This window comes from Sorex araneus, chromosome X (genome assembly GCF_027595985.1).
Source record: "Sorex araneus isolate mSorAra2 chromosome X, mSorAra2.pri, whole genome shotgun sequence".
Classification (NCBI taxonomy): domain Eukaryota; kingdom Metazoa; phylum Chordata; class Mammalia; order Eulipotyphla; family Soricidae; genus Sorex; species Sorex araneus.
The window spans coordinates 105,575,948-105,591,168 of NC_073313.1; the positions used below are offsets into that span (position 1 = coordinate 105,575,948).

At 37.0% G+C, this 15,221-nt stretch overlaps 1 pseudogene; it reads right to left on the reverse strand.

The window, feature by feature from the left end:
- Nucleotides 1–256: 256 nt before the first annotated feature.
- Nucleotides 257–15,221, reverse strand: part of LOC129399762 (60S ribosomal protein L17-like) — a 32,061-nt pseudogene continuing 17,096 nt past the window's right edge.

The window sequence follows — 15,221 nt, forward strand, 5'->3', positions numbered from 1 at the left end:
TTCTGACTCATTTCACTTAGCATGATACTTTTCATGTTGATCCACTTATATGCAAAGTTCATGACTTCATCCTTTCTAACAGCTGCATAGTATTCTATTGTATAGATGTACCAGAGTTTCTTTAACCAGTCATCTGTTCTCGGGCACTCGGGTTTTTTCCAGGTTCTGGCTATTGTAAACAGTGCCGCAATGAACATATAAGTGTAGATCTACATAGCATTTTAAACTTAGATTTTTGTTTATGTTTTGCTTTAGTTTATTCCTGGGCCATTAGTTTTTGCTTCTTCAGTTTCTTCCATAATATATATTTCTTCCATGAAACTCCCTCTTCAGGTTTAGGAACAGTCAGCTCTGAGTAAGAATAATCTCAGTGTGACTGGGAATTCTCATTGGGCCACAAACCTGTAAATTCTGTGGCATATCTTGGGGTCTACGTTAATCTGGATATGCTTAATGACAAGAGAATCTACATCTAAACCCTTAAATTCAGCATTCCTTTTGGTCAACAACCGACCCAGTACTAACTGCACTTTTTGGCCTGTGAACAACTACTAATGGCACCATTTTAACATCAAAAAGGAACACACTGCTCCAGCAGTGACATCTTTTAGATATTTAATGGCTTTTTGGATATGCATGCGTTTGATGGCCTGAACTATTTTCTGAGTGATCTTAAAGTGAACATGAAATTTTGAACCCTTGAACTTGAATGATTTTATGGAGTTTTCAGGGCTCAGTGAATAGTGCACAATTTTGAGACCACCTAAAGCTACTCACAGAAGAGGCATTCTCTGGGTAAGTGTCACATGTTGCCATGGTCCTCATAATATGCAACAGTCCTCATAATATTCCTCTATGTCACAGGGCCAAGTCTTGTTTCCTCAACCGAACAATGTTTATAAGGAAAGAGTCATTACCTGGGGTATTACAACTTAGTTAAGATTATAAACTCTGTACTCAGTCTCTGTGAGCTTAAGTCCCACCTCTAACATTTCTGAGTTTCATGACCTCAGGCAACTAACTTAATCTTTTTAATATCCAACTTTTCATCTGTAAAAGGGGGATGACAACAGTGTCTATTTTATAAGGGTTAACTGGCGCATTAAATAACACAAAACAATCAAAGCGCAGTGCCTGAGTTATACATGTAGTATCAACTAATATTATTAAAAAATAGTATATAGTTCTTTGTAAGTTAGTCATTGTTAGTAGTATGTAATCAATGAGTTGCAATTAAGCAGTATGGTATACCACTCAGCATTTCTGTATCACTTTGGTTTCTCTCTAAAACTGGTGATGGAATGGTATGCTGTGATATGTTAATGGCAATTCATCTCATTGCTGTACACTCTGCTTAATTAGGACTTCCATTTGTCTTTGTTGATGGTTGTATATAATTAATTGTTAAATATTTTAGTAGTAACAAATCTAAGATACTTCTGTTGCTAATGCTGATTCTTTTGTCTAAAATGGTTTGGGGTCAGGAGTGCATCTGGAAACACTGATGGAGGGAAATTGACATTAGTGAAGGGATTGGTGTTGAATTATTGTGTTCTTAAAACTCAGCTATCAGTATCTTTGTAAACCATGACTCTTTAACAAAAAACTTTGAAAGAAGAAACTGAAGATAAAAAATAAAATGTCTTCTTTGCCTCCTTTTCCTATTTCCAACAAATTGAATGTCTATAGAGCCCAAAGGGTAGTATGGGAGTAACAGTATTTGTCTTGCATGCATCCAATACCAGTTTGACTGTCATCATTAAGTATGCCACTCTGTGCACCACAAGGAGTGATCCTTAAGTGTATAGCCAGGAGAATATAGCCAGGAGTAAACAAGCCCTGTGCACAAATGGACATGGCCTAAAAACAATCTCCCAAAAACAATAGTGAAAACTGGGCTGGAGCAATAGCACAGCGGGTAGGTCATTTGCCTTACATGAGGCCGACCCAGGTTCGATTCCCAGCATCCCATATGGTCCCCTGAGCACCACCAGGAGTAATTACTGAGCGCAGAGCCAGGAGTAATCCCTGTGCATCACCGGGTGTGATCCAAAAAAAAAACAATAGTGAAAACTGAGTATCTTATTTTTTTGGATTGCAAATATTCTTTTTATAAATTTATTTATTGAATCACCTTGAGAACAGTTACAAAGTCTTGGTCATACAATGATCAAACAACCATCCCTTCACCAGTGCACATTTTCCACCACCAAAAACCCCAGCATTCCCCCCATCCCACCTCTACCCCTACACGTGTGTAGATAATTTCCACATTACTCTCCCTCTACTTTTATTGCATTCAGTATTTTGACACCAGCCCCACCCTTATTATTTGGAATTTGCCCCCAACACTCAGACCTGCTGAAAAGACAACATTAGACAATTTGTTTTCTATTGCTGATTATGAATAGCATATGATGTTGCACAATCTTGGAATTCTAAAATTTTAATAATTAGGTCTGAAGAGATTTCTGCCAAGAGCCTCTCAGTTCCAAGATTCTGAGATTCATATGTGTGTCTCTGGGATCATAACCGTTAAGGAGCTTAATAAGTAGCCAAAGGGACCATTTGTGGGCTGCATCTCGAGGTCTCATCGGGGGAGGAGATTAACATCTATCTTTCTTCTTTTCCTCTTTGTCTTCTGGAGATGTGGTTAGGGTCACACTCAGTGGTGCTCAGGGCTACACCTGGTCTCTACTGGCAATGGTTAGGGGGCATGTGGTACTGGGGACGAAACCTGGGCCTTCTGCATATAAAGCAAGCACTCTTGAGCTGTATCTTCATCTGGTATACCATTCTCTATTTTTTTAATTAAATTTTTACAAACTTTCTTTTACTGAAGAATTTTCAATAGTTCCATTATTCATTTAGTTGTAACAATATAAAATAAATTATTGTTGCTTGCTAAGGGGGAAAGGTGGTTGAGGAGTTTTGGAAAATGGTGAGATAAGGTCACTCCCATGGTGGGATAGTTGTTAAAACATTGAAAGCCCATAACAATTGTATTATGAACAACTCTGTAAGCAAGAATTTTTAAATAAAAATGTAAAAAAAATAAAGAAAAATAATGCCAGTCTTGTATCAACAGTTCTGCCAGTTTTGTATCAACAGTTCTGTTATGTTATTACTTTATATGTCAATGTCAATGTTGGATATATATAAATATTGCCTCAAATATTTCTTTTGTGTGACCACATCTTTGGCATTTTGAAACAATTTCCTATATAATTCCTATATAATTAATACTTAAAGCATGTAATAATAAACCCAGAGAAAGCTGCAATACTCTTTTTAAAGTCTGTTATGTTCTTTCATATCTAGAAGAAGGCTATTGAATATCCTCTGTTCCCAAACATGGATTTTATCTCACTGTATTTTCACATTTTCATGCCATAATGAAAACATTCTATAAATGACAAATGGTTCAGTTTAATTAACGATTTGCTAAAGTTCAGATTTTGTAATCTCAGAATTGTTTTATTAACCTTTAAGAATTCTCTGCTCATTGTGCAGTACAGTTTTGATGTAATATTGGAGAATCAAGAACGGCTATATTCATTTTCACTGACTTCACCATTGGCCTATCAATTAACAGATGAAAAATAAAAACTTATGGTGAAATGACCTGTCTATAATTAAACCTTATAACCTTTCCTATTTAAAAATGACATTTTGATACAATGTAACTCCAGTTACAATAACTTTAAAAGTAAATTATATTGGATAGAAAACACATATAATTAAAAATTTTGAAGGTTGAGTTGTTCAATCTAATAGGGCTCTTTAAATTTTAAAATAAATTATATATCAGAAAGTTGTTATTTCACACATAAAAAGACAAGAATTTCTTTAACTATATTTACTATATCCATAAACAAATTTGTGTCCTGTACATTTTTGGAAACAATTTTTAACTTGAATAACCATGAGATGCACAATTACAAAGTTGTTCATGATTGCATTTCATTCATACAATGTTTCAACACCTGTCCCTTCACCAGTGTATATTTACCACCACCAATGTCCTCAGTTTCCCTCCCACTACCACCCCGCCCCTTAGCCTTCTTCTTGACAGGTACTCTTCTCCACCCATCCTCCTTTTGGGCATTATGGTTTGCAATACAGGTACTGAAAGGTTGTCTTGTGTATTCCATTACCACTTTTCAGTACTCAGTTCTTATACAGTGATCATTTCCAAATATCATTGTCATAGTGGTCCCATCTCTAACCTAACTGCTCCACCACCGCCGCCACTTGTGGCAAGAATGCAAATGAGGACTAGTCTTGCTGGCCCTTGTCTCTGCTGTCCGTATGTATTAGTCTTATACTGTGTTGTTTTTATATCCCACAAATGAGTACAATCTTTCTCTCTCTGTCCCTCTCCTTCTGACTCATACTACTCAGCATGATACTCTCCCAATCCATCCATTTATAAGAAAATTTCATTTTTCCTAACAGGTACATATTATTCCATTGTGTAGATGTACCAGAATTTCTTTATTTAGTTGTCTGTTCTCAGACAATCAAATTGTTTCCAGATTCTGACTATTGTGAATAGTACAAAGAACATAAAAATGCAGGTAGTTTTCTGCTGTGTGGTTTTGGGCCCTAGTGTACATTCACAGAAGTGGCATTGCTGGGTTGTATGGAAGCTCAATTTTTAGTTTAATTTAAACAAAAAATTCATTTTTTGAGGAAAGTTCATATTGTATTCCAAAAAGGCTGGACTAGTCAGCATTTCCACTAACAACGAATAAGACTTCCTTTCTCCCCACGTCCAAGTCAACACTAGATGCTCTTACTCTTTTTGATGTCTGCCAGTCTCTGTGGTGTGAGATGATATCTCATTGTTTTGATTTGCAACTCCCTGGGCATTTTTCATATGCGTTTTAGTTATTTGTATTTCTTCTTGAGGAAGTTTCTGTTCATTTCTTTTCCCCATTTTTTTGATGGAGGCAGATGCTTTTGTTCTTGTAAAATTCTACCAGTGCCTTATATACTTTTGTTATTAACCCCTTATCAGATGGGTATTGGGTGAATACTTTTTCCCATTCCGTGGGCTGTTTTTGTATCTTAGTCACCATTTTATTTGAGGTGCAGAAGCATCTTAGTTTAATGCAGTCCCATTTCTTTATCTTTACTTTCATTTTCTTGGTCAGTGGTGTTTCATCTTTGAAGATGCCTTTAGCTTCAATGCAATGTAGGGTACTGCCTATGTTTTACTCCACATACCTTATGGATTCAGGTCTGATACCATTTCTTTAATCCATTTTGATCTGACTTTTGAAGATGGCATTAGATAAGCGTCTGAGGGTTTTTATTTTTTACATGTAGCCACCCAATTTTCCCAGTACCACTTGTTGAAGAGGCTTTCCTTGCTCCACTTCAAATTTCTTTATGCTTTATCAAATATTAAATGATCATGTACTTTAGGGTCAGTGTCAGATTATTCAACTCTATTCCATTGATCTGTGGGTCTGTCTTTATTCCAATACCATGCTGTTTTAGTTACTATAGCTTTGTAGTAGAGTTTGAACTTGAGGAAAGTGATGCCTTTCACCTCTCCCATCTTCTTTTTTCCCTAAGGCTCACTTTAACCATTCTTGGGTTTGTTTGTTCCATATGAATTTCAGAAGTGCTTGGCCTATTTCTTTGAAAAATATCATCGATATTCTCACATGGACTGCATTGAATCTGTATAATGCTTTGAGGAGTATTGCCATTTTGGCAATGTTAATCCTCCTAATCCATGAGCAGGGGATGTGTCTCCATTTCCTCATGTCCTCTTTTATTTCTTGAAGTAGTATTTTGTAATTTTCTTTGTGTAGGTCCTTCACCTTTTTAATTAAGCTGGTGTAACATTCTTTAAAACCAACTCAAAGACTGTGTTTCTGTGTAAAGATTCCCCCTCAGTTATTTCCTCTCAGCATCTTTAGAAAGAAGATCTAATCCTCCCCTTTGCTTATAGTGCTTTGTCATATTTAACTTAATCTGTTTGCTTCTGTCATTTGGCTAAGAATACCTTAAACTTTTAAGTTCTCGTTCATTTTTTCTTTTTTAAAAAATAATTCTCTTTTCCTAGCCCCTGAAAAAACAACTTCTTGGTCAATGTCTGTGGATAACTGCTCTCAGAACCATTGAATTGCAAGCCTTAGATCATCTATACTTGAGGTATTTCATTTCCTTTTGATTTATTTACTTATTTAGGCTTTTGGTTCAAACCCAGCAATCTTCTGGGGTTACTCCTGGCTCTACACTAAAGAATTGGTCCTGGTGGTGCAGGGGGGACCATTTGGGATACCAGGGATCAAATATGGGTCAGCCACATGCAAGGTAAATGCCCTATTCATGTATTATTGCTCCAGTATCCCTTTACTTTTAATTTGAAATAATTAATTTGAAATAATTATGCTACAATGCCCCTTAAACAACTCAATATTTTTTTCAGACATAACCAGGACTTATAACACAAGTTATAGCAAGATAATAATAAAATAGACATATTAGCAAGCAGAAGGTATGTAAGAGCAGTTTAGTTAGAATAAAGTGGTAGTTAGCAGAGGAAAATTAGTTACTTTAGAGAACTTCTGGAAGTTTCAACTTCAAGAAACTTGAGTCACAAAAGGCTACCATGTAACAATTTACTTAACCATCCAATGAATATTTTTGAAGCTCTTAATACATATTAGACATTGTGCTAAACATGTGGGATAGAAACTGTATCATAAAGCCACAAGTGACAGTAAATCCCTGCTCTCATAGTGTTTACAATCAGGAGGGGAAGTCAAATAGTCAACAAATAAATGTTAAATCCATATTTGTTAGATGGTGAATTATGGAGGACAATAAAACAAGGAAAGATGGGCAGAAAGAGGGAAAGTCAGAGTCAGATTGTTCTTTTATATAGGAAAGTCAAGGGAGCTTTTGCTCATAACATAACTTCTGAGCAGAGAACAGTGCTTCTCAAAGCACATACTTTAGGCTAGCATTAAGAAGTCTGGAAACTTGTTAGAAATGTAAATTATTGTCCTTTACTGGCTATATTAAATCATAAACTTTGAGAAATTTTGCAGAAAATGGGGGAGTAAACTATGTTGTCATCTAGGAAAATTGCATTCCAGATAAAAGAAACAACAAAAACACAGAGAGTAAATGAGAGGCCATGCTTAATATTTTGGCTGATTATCAAGGAGGCCCAGAGTATTGGAATGGAATAAATAAGATTAATGGAGTTGTGGCAGGGGCCAGCTCATGTAGTATTTTAGAGAGCCCTGTAAGATTTCTGCCTGTGGAAAAGCAGAAACACTGAACTGTTTTGAACATAGGATTGAAAGCTACTGATTATTTCTAATGATGGATTCATTTCTTGCTGACTTGTGAACATGGGCCAGATGAGGATAGAAATAGAAAGAAAATGTAGGAGGCTGCCAGAGTAGTCCAGCAGAGATTGATGCAGCTTGGATCAAGAAGTCACTGTAGGGACTGGCAGAAGTGGGATATTCAGAGTATTTTGAAGATATAGGTACCAGTATTTTCTAAAGCATTAGATGTGGGATGTGGCTGAAAGAGTGATGTCAAAGATTATTCCAAGGTTTCTATATGAAGTACTAGAGTGATGGAACTGAAATTTATTCAGGGAAAACTGTAGAGAACTGGTTTAGGGCAACACCAAGAATTATTATTTGTCAATGTACATTATACACCTAACTGGAGAAATGGAAAAGGTAGCCACAAAACACAGCCTGAAGTTAAGGGACATTGGTATATATGAGCTGTGCATAAACTCTACAATGTAATGATTGCAAAGCCCAAATGTTAATGGTATAATCAAACAAGGTTTTTTTGTTCATGTCACAATTCGATGAGAAGGAGACTGATTGCTTTCTTTCAAAAGTAACTTAGATTTCCAAGCTCCTTGTAACTAGCAACTCCACTCTATGAAATGCCGATGCTTGATCTTAATTGCCCTGAATATGATCATATCCACCTTAGCGAGTGGAACTACACAACTAATTGTAGGACCACCTGACAGCATGAGAAGTAGAAAACAAATAGAAATTATTTGGTGAACCCAGTCTCTCCTACTGATGGAACATAAGGGTACAGAAATGAGAAAATCAAAGGATTGTTTGAAAAGATAAGACAAAACATACTAAAATTGAGCATTCGTGACATTTAAATGTTAAAGAATATGAGGGTGTACCAGAGAAGGAATCTGAGAGGGAGTAACCAGTGTTGTAAGGTACAAATCGACACAGAAAAGTGGTCTGGAAGTCAAGTGAAGAAAGTATTACAAGGGGAAAAATAATAGTAATAAAATACTAAGATTCTTGATATGGCGAGCAATAACGTACCCATGGATTTAGCAAGGTGAACATCTGGCTCACAGAAATTTCAGGAAGGCAAACTAGAGAATGTAAAACTATTTTAGGGAGTGATAGAAAGACTGGAGTGATATCACAGCGGGTAGGGCGTTTGCCTTGCACGCGGCAGACCTGGGTTTGATTCCTCCGTCCCTCTTGGGGAGCCCGGCAAGCTACCAAGAGTATCCTGCCCCCCTCACAGCAGAGCCTGGCAAGCTACCCGTGGAGTATTTGATATGCCAAAAATAGTATCAACAAGTCTCACAATGGAGACATTACTGGTGCCTGCTGGAGCAAATCAATGAACAACAGGCGACAGTGCTACAATGCTATTTTAGGTGAATGGTTATATGTGGAGACACACATATACAATATTACAATATATTCACTTACTCTCCACCACCAAGCAATAAGTAATTCTGAGATGAGACCATAGTTCCTTTGCCATGAGACATATAAATTTAAACTTTCCAAGCACAAATTACTCAGTTTAAAATTTACTCAAATAAAATATTAATAATAATATTTTACTTTATCAAATTTTATGGGACTGGAGTGATAGCACAGCCAGTAGGGCATTTGCCTTGCATGCGGCCAACCCGGGTTAATTCCACCATCCCTCTTGGAGAGCCCGGCAAGCTACCGAAAGTATCCTGCCTGCACAGCAGAGCCTGGCAAGCTCCCCATGGCGTATTCAATACACCGAAAACAGTAACAAGTCTCACAATGGAGACATTACTGGTGTCTGCTCGAGCAAATAGATGAACAGTAGGACGACAGTGCTACAGACAGATAGTGCTACAGTGCAAGTTTTATGAGGTTGGAAACATGCCGTAAGCAACATATTTGGCATATAACCTATGCCCAAGATATGTTATCATGTATTATTTATAATTAGTCTAAGAATCCTGTTATTGACAAGTGCTCACTCTGACTAATTTACATTTTAAAATTGAGGAAACAGATTCTACTGTTTGTTAAAAAAGAAACCACATATCCTCATTATTTGACTCTTGGACTTTCACTATCAGTCCCATTACCACTAGTTTTAGGAATTAACCAGAAATCAAGCAGTCGGAAAAAAAAAAGACTTTTAAGAGGGGTATTTTGTTGCATTAAAAAATCAAATAATTCGTAATGTATTTTTGGATATTATTTCATAAATTTTATATATTTTTATGTATTTATTTTTTATAAGTTTTAATTTTATTGAATCACCATGAAAAAAAAACAAAGCTTTCAGGGTTAACCCTCAGACATATAATAATTGAACCCCCATCCCTTCACCAGTGCCTATGTACCACCACCAGAAACCCCAAAATACACCCTTCCCACCCAGCCCCCACCTAAGTAGCTGATGGTCTTCACTTTATTCTCTCTATACTTTGAATACATTCAAAATTTTATTAGAGAACTCACTATTATTGTTTGGAATTTATCCCAACAATCAGGTCTGCTGAAAAGGTATCATTTAAGAATTTCTTTTCATTGCTGAGAATGAAGACTCTATAAACTATTGGATTTCTGATATTTTAGCTCAATTCACAGTCCCAATGCATTGCTGTAAGAAGCTGCTCTGGGTGCCAAAATGGGCTAGAAGACCTCTGGAGTCAAAGTCTTTAGGAGCAGAGGGTCCATTTAACACTCAGCAGCTCCGGATTTATCTGGGACGAGGGCGTGCTGGTTACACCCACTTCCCATGATTGCCTATGAGCCACAAACTGCAAAAACCGTATACCTCTGGGTTAGGAGTCTTAGAAGGTGGCTCTCGACACGTGGATATTGCTGCCGCTGCCATTTTCCCTGCAGAAAAACAGGGTGGAGAGGGGTGGAGAGGAAAAATCCATCCCCGGGCAGCGTGGAGTTGTAGCCCAGCTCACAGTTTCAATGCATTGCTGTAAGAAGCCACTCTGGGTGCCAAAATGTATTAGAAGACCTCTGGAATCAAAGTCTTTAGGAGCAGAGGGTCCCTATTTTTATTCTTTTGGTATGTTTCACAACCTTCAAATATGATTAACACAACTTTCTTTGAAACAGAGAAAAGGAATATATTTATGTGTTCATTTTCTAGGTTAAATGAAAGAAAACTGAGCTTCAGAGATTTGGAGTTACTTGATAGTTAAATGACAAAGACTAAAGGTCATTAATTCTCATTTCAGTGCACAGCTATATTTCAAAAAAGCAAATATTACACAAGATACTGACGTCTTTATGTTTTATCATCCAAGCTGGTGGCCTCAGGGTTTCAGAAACCTGGAGAGGCCACAATATCAATTTATTTCTAGAGTTACAATCAGAGTAATGACTACCATATATTGAGATTTTCTATGTATCTGTTTCAGCACTTCACTTTGTTTTCTCATAGAACTGTCACACCTACATCTGAGATAAACACTTTTATGACTATCATATCACAGATCAGAAAACCAAGACTTAGAAGAGTTAGCTTGTGTTTTCAAGGTCACATATCTAAGTGGTGGTACATCCAAACCTAGTTTTGAATTAAAATCTTAGTGTTACAAGGCATTCTTCAACATCATTCTAGTTCCTGATTTTGTGCTAATAGTAGAGAGTCTGCTTTATTTGGGGGCAATTAAAAGCAACGGCACTAGAGATGATCAGATACTTCCTCAAAGAAGGCATATGAAGAATGCTCTGCATCCTGTAACATTTGGGAAATGCAAATCAAAACAACCATGAAATTTCACCTCACACCATTAAGACTGACACCAAAAGGAACAAAATGAATCACTGTTGGTAAGGATGTGGGGGAATAGGAAGTCTCATCTGTTACTGGTGGGAATGTAAACTGATTGAACCTTTTTATAAAACAATATGGACAGCTCTCAGAAAGCTAAGATTTGAGCTTCCATATGATCCAGCAATTCTACTTCTTGGCATCTACATCAGGGGCCCATAAACTTTGTTCAGAGAAGATAAGTGCACTCCTATGTTCACTGCAGTGATGTGCACAACAGGCAAAATTTGGAAACAATCCATTTGTCCAAGAGAAGATGATGGGATAAAGAAATTGTTTTGTAATTATAAATTATGTTGATATATAAAATAATGTGCTGATATATTTTGATATATAACAATTATATAATTTATGTATAATGTGAATATATAAATAAAAATGGAGTATTACTTGACTATAAAAAGATGAATCATGCAATTCTCTACTGTGTAGATGGGTCTTAAGAGCATAATGCAAAGTGAAGTAAGTCAGAAAGTGAGGGACATCAACAATATATAATCTTTCTCATATGTAGGATATAAAGAAACAGTAATGGAACAGCAAACGGCCAAATGCAACAGACCCTGAGAACTAGTCTATAGAACTGAACTAAATAGGGTGGGGGACAGGGTGTAGGTAGGTTGAATGTGGGAATATCCTGGCAGAAAGTGTATAATGGGAACACATATGCATGGAACTATCATTAGCAATATTATAAATCATGGTGACTAAAATAAAATAATTTAAAAAGTAAATATGTTCTCAGACATTAAATCAAACTGATTATTGATACATGTACTAGTGTATTTCTTTTTTAAAACAAGTCTTTATGACTTTGTGAACAAAAGGCTCTGGGAAAAAATCAAGTCATATTTTTTTATTTTTAAATTTTTAAAAAAAATTTAGAATTTCTAGTTTTAAAATTTCTAGATTTTGAAGGACTGTCCATATTGTTTTCCAGAAAGGCTGGACCAGTTGGCATTCCCACCAACAGTGAAGGAGCATCTCTTTTTCCCCACATGCACGCCAGCACTGGCGTTTTTTTGAATGTGTGCCAGTCTCTGTAGTGTGAGGTGATATCTCATTGTTGTTTTGATTTGCATCTCCCTGATGACTAGAGATGTGGAGCATTTTTTTCATGTGCTTAAAAAAAGCAAGTCTTATGTAAGAGCTGGTTCCCTAAGGTTTCTCACCTACACTTATTTTTTTTTAACCTACACTTCTTTTTGGGCTGGAGGGATAGCACAGCGGTAGGGCATTAGCCTTTCACTAGGCCGACCCGTGTTCAATTGCTCTGCCCCTCTCAGAGAGCCTGGCAAGCTACTGAGAGTATTGCACCCGCACGGCAGAGCCTGGCAAGCTATCCGTGGCGTATTGGATATGCCAAAAACAGTAACAATAAGTCTCACAAAGAGAGAGGTTACTGGTACCCACTCGACCAAATCTGAGCAAAGGGATGACAGTGACAGTGACAGTGACATTTCTTTTTTTTAATTAAAAAAATTATTGAATCACCGTGAGATAGTTACAAGCTTTCATGTTTGCGTTACAATCTCACAATGATCAGACACCCATCCCTCCACTAGTGCACATTCCTCACCACCAATATCCTGGATATACCCCCACTTTTCCCAACCTCCCCCTGCCTCTATGGCAGACAATATTCCTCATACTCTCTCTCTCTCCTTTTGGGCATTATAGCTTGAAACACAGACACTGAGAGGTCATCATGTTTGGTCTATTATCTACTTTCGGTATGCATCTCCCATCCTAAATGGTTCCTCCAATCAACATTTTCTTAGTGATTCCTTCTCTATTCCATCTGCCTTCTCCCCTCCACTTGTGAAGCAGTCTTCCAGCTATGGGACAATCCCTCTGGCCCTTGTATCTACTGTCCTTGGGTGTCAGCCTCATGTGATGTTATTTTATACTTCACAAATGAGTGCAGTCCTTCTATGTCTGTCCCTCTCTTTTTGACTCATTTCACTTAGCATGAGACTCTCTATGTTTTTCCATTTATAAGCAAATTTCATGACTTTCTGGAAAACAATATGGATAGTCCTTCAAAAACTCGAAATTGAGCTTCCATATGACCCTGCAATACCACTTCTGGGAATTTATCCCAAGGATGCAAAAGAGCACAGTAGAAATAACATCTGTACCTATATATTCATTGCAGCACTGTTCACAATAGCCAAAACATGGAAACAACCCGAGTGCCCTAAAACAGTTGACTGGTTAAAGAATCTTTGGTACATCTGCACAGTGACACTTCTTTTTAAGGATGAATTTGACACCAGACTCTGCTGATTAGTTCAGGAAGGCATTTCCCTTCATAATCTGTCTAGTTGTATTCATTCACAAACACAAACACAACTGAAGGGTCAGGGGGGCAGGGAGAGTAAAAGTCATCTTGGAAGTGCCCAGAGGCACAGACATAAAAGGACTGCACTCATTTGTGGAATATAAAGTGACAGAATGGGAGACTAGCACCCAAGGATAGTAGAGAGATAAGGACAAGGAGGATTCCTTCATGGCTTGCAAGCCGGCCTCACATGCTAGGGAAAAGGCATCGCAGATAGGGAAGGGACCACCAAGTAAAGGATGCTTCAGATTCGCTCAGATGGGAGATGTGTGCTGAAAGTAGACTATAGACTGAACATGATAGCCACTTAAAGCTTGCATTGCAGATCACAACACCCTAAAGGAGAGAGAGAATTGAAGGGAATGCGCCTGCCACAGAGGTGGGTGGTGGTGGTGGTGGTGGTGGTGGTGGTGGTGGTGGTGGTGGTGGTGGTGGTGGGAGGGATAGTGGGAACATTGGTGGTGAAGAAAGGGCACTGGTGGAGGGATGAATACTCGATCATTGTATGACTGAGATGTAAGTGCGGAAGTTTGTAAGTCTGTAACTGTATCTCATGGTGATTCATTAATTTTTTTAATAAAAGCCCTATCTTGTCAAATGAACACAGGTCTGAGGCCAGTTTGACCCTTAAAGTGAATTCACTCAGCAAATGCTTAGCATACACATAAAAGAAGTATTTCCCAGTGTTTTTTTAATAGGTATCTATCTCTTCTTCATCAGTAAACACCTAGTTATCAACTATGAAAAAACAGCATTTCTTGAAGTATAGTCAATAGAAAGTGGAAATATCAATGTATAAATTTACAATGTATTAGATAAAGCTGAGGAAACTTTGAGGGTTAATGCTAGAAGAGAACTGCAGAAAAGTGATCCCAAAGTTTTCATGTTGTTGGGGTGGCCAGATCCAGCAAAGAAAAATACAACATGCTGAGTTAAGTGTGACCTCAGAAAAACAAGAAAAAAGCATTAAAACATCAGTTTTTCTGAAATGGGCATAATTCTGTTTCATGCAGTATTTGAAACATAATTATACTACTGAAAATAAACATATGGTATAACATCAAGATAAAAACTTTAAAAACTCATTGTAGGTAACAATGTTCATAATAGTATTAAATTTATGGTGTTTTAAACTGGATATTAATATTAAATAATTATGCAATATATAACAATCCCTTTTCATAACAATTGTTTTGAAAATCTCATTCATAGAAGTATTGTATACCAAAATTAATAGTTCATTTATCACTGTATCACTGTATTACTGTCATCCTGCTGTTCATCGATTTGCTTGAGTGGGTGCTAGTAATGTCTCCATTCATTGCTGTCATGTGCTAGTGCAGCCCGATGGCTAACTGGGCTCTTTCAGGGTCAGGGGAATGAGGACCATCGTTACTGTTTCTGGCATATTAAGTATGCCACTGATAGCTTGCCAGACTCTGCCATATATTTGGTATATACATGTATAAAATGTTACTTAGATTTTTTGATGCTTTACAAAACATGTTTTTAAATTTAAGCGCTGTGATTTCCAATACTATTAATAATAGAGTTTTGGCAAACAGGTTACAGATCCATACCCACTATGAATGTGAGTGTCCTCCACCAATGTCAGAGGCCCCTCCCATCCCCACATCCATACCCTTAGCAAAGTCATTTAATTGTTATATTAATTAAGCACAATAATTTATAATATATTAATTTAGGATATATTTATCAATATATGAATTTAGTATAATATTTCATTATCAATCAT